Source organism: Acanthisitta chloris, unplaced genomic scaffold, assembly GCF_000695815.1.
Source record: "Acanthisitta chloris isolate BGI_N310 unplaced genomic scaffold, ASM69581v1 scaffold26011, whole genome shotgun sequence".
Classification (NCBI taxonomy): Eukaryota; Metazoa; Chordata; class Aves; order Passeriformes; family Acanthisittidae; genus Acanthisitta; species Acanthisitta chloris.
Window position 1 is genome coordinate 114,096 of NW_008656920.1, and position 6,000 is coordinate 120,095.

The following is a 6,000-nucleotide window of genomic DNA, read 5'->3' on the forward strand; positions in this document are numbered from 1 at the left end:
GCAATTTTACACTGTGTGTGCCACTCTATGCAAGTTCACCAGACAGAGCTATCAGACCATGCAAAGAAGTCTCAATAAATTCTTCATCTCAGGCTTTGACAGTCTGAGAAATTAAGGCACCAGAGCTGCAGCAAGGACACAGGTATGCATCAGAGCAGACTGATATTCCAAGCACTCAACTTGTGCAGCAGGGGATGAGGTTGAAGACAGGAGGATAAGTAGGTAGCAACTAATCAGGGATTTATTTATATACAGAATGACGAGGTATAAACTTAAGACCATGGGTCATAGTCACATTATGACTTTGCAGAATAACAAGCTAATTCTTGCAGAAACAGAGACCTTAGGCAACAGTCAAAAGTTTCATGGACACCAAGTAAGAGAAAAGCAAATGCAGGAAGGCAGCACAATCAACTAAGTGACCAGAGTGTGAAATTAGATTTTGTTGTTGTTATATTAAAAGAAAAAAAAATTTCAAGCCAATTACTCCACACTATGCTCAGGAGTTTTAAGTTGCAATCAAAACACCAAGTCAAGTTTGACTGGATTCATTACGAAGGCAAAAAATTCGTGCCCAGCTGCCAGGCCACTCCACCACAAATCAAACACTCCTTGATCTCAGCACTAGTCTCAGCCCCTGCATGGTTTGTCACACTCAGCTGACAATTTGTTTGTTATGTAACTAATAACACACTTACCTTGACCTATTGTTACTAATGAAGCCTCCCTCCTCTCCCAGGACACTTTAAACAAACCCCAAGAAAATATGCTGATATTCAAAACTCTCCTACTGACCAATTCTGAATTCTCTTCCCTAAAAAGTGTTCCAGGTAAGTCCTTCTATGTTGCCACAATTTTTTTCTTTCTTTTTTTTTTTGCAAGTTTGTAATCAAATGTTTCTGATGTTATAAAATACTAAAATAATTAGGTTTTTTGTTACTTCCCACACAGACAATAATATTTGTTTGATAACTATTTCTAATTAACACCCACAAAATCACTTTACTCAAGGACTTGGACACCAATATCCAACACTATGCCATAGTAGCAGGATATCTGGGTAGCATAATCCCAACATAAGTGTGGTGAAATTCACTCAGAAAACTCTCCTGTATCGGCAACCAAAGCTACCTCATAAGCCTCTTACCCACTCCTGAAGCAGCTAGGCAGGAAGAACAAACTCCAAATCTTTCCATTTAACACTCAAAACACTTTTTGCCTCTACCGTGATAATGCTGCAGACCCCAATGCCATGTCATTCTGTCACACAGACAACATTGTCTGGTGCATGACAACACTGCACTGCATGAAGGCCTCAATTCCATATGATTTTTGGAAAACATGTTAAATTCATACAGGACATAGTGGAGAAACCATTTTTGTCCTTCTTTGCAGTCTCCTATCTCCCCTGCCACCCCATTCTTGAAACTAGCATGATCAACAAGTCGTTAAATATTTTTTTCCTAACAATCTAACTTACATAGAGCTTTCTGTATAAAAACGCACTAAATGTCCAATTTAGGTATAGAAATTCTACATTTTTGCCCACAAAATTGATGGTTCTCTCTTGCCTCTTTCCCCCAAACACAATTTAAACCCTTAAGTAGAAAATGCCTGCCTTGCCTATGCAATATTCTGCTTTCATCAGCCCAACTGCCTTCTGTGGCACACATGAAAACCAACCAGCCTCCTGCCTCCTTCAAGCCAATGGTGAAAACTTCAGTCCTCGTTTAAAACCCTCATCCAATGCAGAACATTTAAATCAGCCGGAAGCACCTCACATCTGTTCTCAAAAATACTGCTATTAACCTCCACTTCAATTTGATTATTAAGTTTATATTTGTTTCCCTAATCCTTCGCATAGATAAAGATGTATTAGCATCACGAGTCACAAGACACACTGGTACAGTGTTGTCTGAAACCCTGGGCTAGTTCAAGGGTTGGTGTGGTTGCCGGGGCCTGCCAAGGCAGCCACACTGTTTATAGTTCAGCTCTCCAGACACAGATTATTACATTTCAGACTGACAAATACCATATCCTGAAGGTTAGAGTCCTGTGACACTAATACATCCTGGCAGGGCAGAACAGCTGAGCAGGGGTGGTCTTCAGAATGGAGACAGCCTGAGCTTCTGCGAGACTGCTGAAGCATTAAGTTAAAGGTGTGTTTAATAAAACTGCTGCTTAGAAAGGAGCTATTTTTAGGAAATACTCAAATGAGTGTGTTCATTTGTCTGAGTAACACTCAAAAGACTGTCTTAAGTTGATCTAAATGGAGTAGAAGATAGATCAGGTTAGGATTTAACTCAGTTTAGCTCTTAATGCATAATTTAATAGACAAAAAGTTACTTTTCAAATTGAAAAACTGTCAGTTTCTGCCAACAGCTGGAAAATGAGCAAAAAAACTTGACTGAGCAGAAACAATTTTTGCACCGTCAAAGCTTTGTTTTTGCTAATCTCTGTTTAGCTCAAAAGCCCTATAAACACACTTGGAAGAAGGGATCTGTTAAAAATATACCACCCCACCCCTTCAATTAAGGGCTGAGAAGCTTATGACACATCTGAGAGATCCAACAAGAACAGGGAAGAAGCACTTAATGTTCCTGATATTTCTAAAGGTAAAAAAACCAAGCAGGTTTAAAAATCCCAAACATTTCATACCTCTGTTAAATGGTTTTAAAGCAAGAACTGATCCAAGCTATTTTTATTCCTTTGTAGGTCATCTGTAATTAACTGCTTATTTTCACAAAACCTTATTACAGTGTAAACATCACTGGCCAGATCATCCGCCCCACCCAGCCTGGGCTCCACACCACAGGAGGACAACTATCTCCAGAGCCCTTGTATCTGTGCCAGAGGGCTGTCCCTCCAGCACCAATCTGCCCTGCAACAGCACCACTGTGCCGAGCACACCTCCCCAGCTCACTCCTTTCCTAGAAACTGCCAGCACAACAGTTAGAGGCCTAATCCCTCTCATCTCAAACTATGGCCAAGTGTCACTTTTGGGATATCACTGAAACTCTCTAGGATGACATTATTCTCCCCCCTCCCTTGGGCACACAGCAATTAGCAGAAATGATCACTAAACCACTTGGGAAACAGGGGGAGGAAGAGGAGGGGAAAAGAGCCAGTTGGGTTGGCTCGAGCCACTAATTTAAAACAATTTGAGCCAGCCTGGTTGACTTTGCCTGTAGTGCTCACAGAACCCACTGTGCTGGCAGAGTGGCAGGAGGCCCTTGCCCACAGCAGGGAGCAGCCAGCGAGCAGGAAGGGATCTGAAAGCCATGTCCCTGTTTTTGGGGTGGACATCTGCACTCCCTAAGGCTCGGGGCACATTTTACAGAGATGGGCCCGTGGCAGACACACAGCCTGCTCCCAGCACCACTGAACAGAACCAGAGTAAAGGGCTACCATCCCAGCTCGTGGGGGGCCACCAGCAGCCCGGGGACTGTAGGGCACAGACGTCCTTTGACTCAAACAGGGAAGATTAAATTTGGTCCTGCATTTTGTACACAGGGTTACAGTCACTGTTAAGAATCTCTTATTCACATCAGAGATGTATATTCCATCCTGGCACGAGAAGCAGACGCATAAATCCCACGGCACACAACACATTCACAGTGTTTAAGATCTGCAGATGGAGCATGTGCAGGAGAAGGTTTTATGAACAAGAAATGCTGGAACAACCAATCGTCGTGCAGGGACAACACAGGTCCTGCCAGCAACGGCTTTGAATGCAGGCAAGAAACATTTGCTGTAGCCTGAATACAGAAGTTGTACAGCTGTGCCAGCAAAGTGGTATGTTTATCCTTTAGGGCAGATTTGCTTTCTACAAACAGCCTGCATTAGAACTGTATACATGCGGCGAGAGAGTTGAACATTTCACTCCTGTGCTGAATAAATCAGGAAAATCGGTCCCAAATAATACATCTTTCCTAACTAAGTGGGGGGGGGCAGAGGGGACCAAAGAAGAATGGCTGCTCAGTGATCAAGCAATATGAACCAAGTTGCCTCATGTATTCAGCTTTTTTTCTTGCTCTGAGCAAAACCAGCTTTTGGCTAAATGTAGTACTTAATAGCACACATACTTTAGTTGGCTTCCTTTTGTTTCTGCAATTTTAACACACACACTCGTAAGTTTACAGAAATTCTAGCAAACTCTACTATTCTTCGTGCCCTTACCTCATACATCTGACGCAGCCACTCAGACTAGGCCTAGCATCATGTGTAAGTTGAGAAATGAATCAAAATCAGCTATTTAAACACTTATGTATCCTGGTCTCAAATATCCCCCCTGAAACAGGAGATCTGTCCCACCTCTCAGCTAAAAGACCATATATAGTCACTGCTTGTGTATTTCCAGGGTTTGCATACAATCTAGAAGATTAAAAAAATGCTATAAACAGATAAAGACAGCAGGGGTGAATTAGTAGTTCAGACTGGTAAGCCACTGGACCATGGCAGGATGCCAGTGTGTCAAGACACTGACACCCACAAAAGTAATCCATGCCCAGCGTTTTGGGAGAAAACAGAGTAGCTCAACATAGGACTGAAAGAATGAGGTATACTTTAATAATCCCTTGTTTACATTCGGTCTGAGCAATTGCTTTCCACGGTCATTTGGAAGACTGTTGCTCAATTTTCACATCCATTCTTCTATCAGCATGACTAATCATACTAAACCCACCAAACTCCTTAGACTCAACAAGTATTAGGGCCATGAGTATTTCTTTCCAATTCCCGGGAGCAGCTGTATATAGTCACAAGTGTTTTTACAAAACTCAAGAAATATTTAGGGAAGTAAGAAAATGCATTTCCCAATCTGAAAGCCTTGTTCTGTATGCAGCCTCATCTAACACACTTGTGAAAGACACAGAAAGGATGACAATTAAAAGAAAGTCTCCATTCTCATGAGAACCCCCCTGCTTCCTGCCTCGCCACTTCCTGCTCTCCTCCCTCTCACCCTATCCCGTGCCACCCATGGCAAATCCTACTTTTCCTGTTCCTGGAAACCTTTCAGACACACAAAGTATCACTAAAAATACCATATGTGATAAACCTGGTATAGAAACTGAGAATAGCCTTCCCTTAAAAGAAAACACCTGCTATCATTAGACAATACAGGTTTCCAAAGATATTTTGACCAATTCCAAGGGAAAAAAATACCCTCCCCTTTATTTTTCCCTTGGCTGGAAGGTTAGTAGCTGCACCACAGAGCAGGAACACTTAATTTTGCTGCCTCTGTTTGTAATCAGAGCTCTGACAGACCCAGACACCCTACACAATTGATTAAACAAGAGAAAAAATGCCATGTTTTACATAGTTTTTACATATCTTTGTTCTAAATGCTAAAAACCTGTGAGACATTCATCTCATCAAGAACAAGCACACAGACAACAGCACAGCAGCCTTCAGTGATACAACAAAGGACAATTTAAAACAAACGACTTGGAGCAAATGCTATCACTGAATAATCCCACGGCAACTGTCATAATTAGTTACCTCCAATCTCATCAGAATCAGGGAAGTTAGAGTTAAAATCGAGCTCTCTTCCTGTAACATTGTGTAACTCCAAAACAGCAGCATTTTTTCCTCGCTATTTTAGATTTAACATTTCTCCGTGAGATAACGTGGAACCACTCGATCCTTCCACGCCAGAACACCCGGTGCAAACCAACAGATGACAAAAGAAACTCGGTCAAGTTTGAGCCTCTCGGCACCTTATTTCCTGTCTAAAGAGCCTTTTGTTCTGCTTCCCTGCATAAATGTTAATGCCCTGCCATCATTAGGAAGCCGAGCGGCGGGGGAAAGCCCCACCGCACGGGAGCTGCGCTGCCCGGGAGGGCGGAACGACGCCACGCGACGCGATTAGAACCACAAAATTCCTACCAACAGAATCTCCACAAGGTTCTGTTCCTTCGCCCGAGATTAACTTCACTTGGAGCTGCACTTCGGCGCAGCCTGCCCCGCGCGGCCCCGCCCACGGCGCCCATTGGCTGGCGC

The 6,000-nt window shown here is 42.9% G+C and overlaps 1 protein-coding gene across 1 annotated transcript in view; it reads right to left on the minus strand.

Moving 5' to 3' along the window:
- ZFAND6 (zinc finger, AN1-type domain 6) overlaps positions 1 to 5,953 on the minus strand; it is a 30,368-nt gene extending 24,415 nt beyond the window's left edge. The window contains exon 1 of the mRNA XM_009084528.1: positions 5,887 to 5,953. The gene's annotated coding sequence lies outside the window, so the exon portion shown is untranslated. The remainder of the gene's footprint in view (positions 1 to 5,886) is intronic.
- Positions 5,954 to 6,000: the final 47 nt, after the last annotated feature.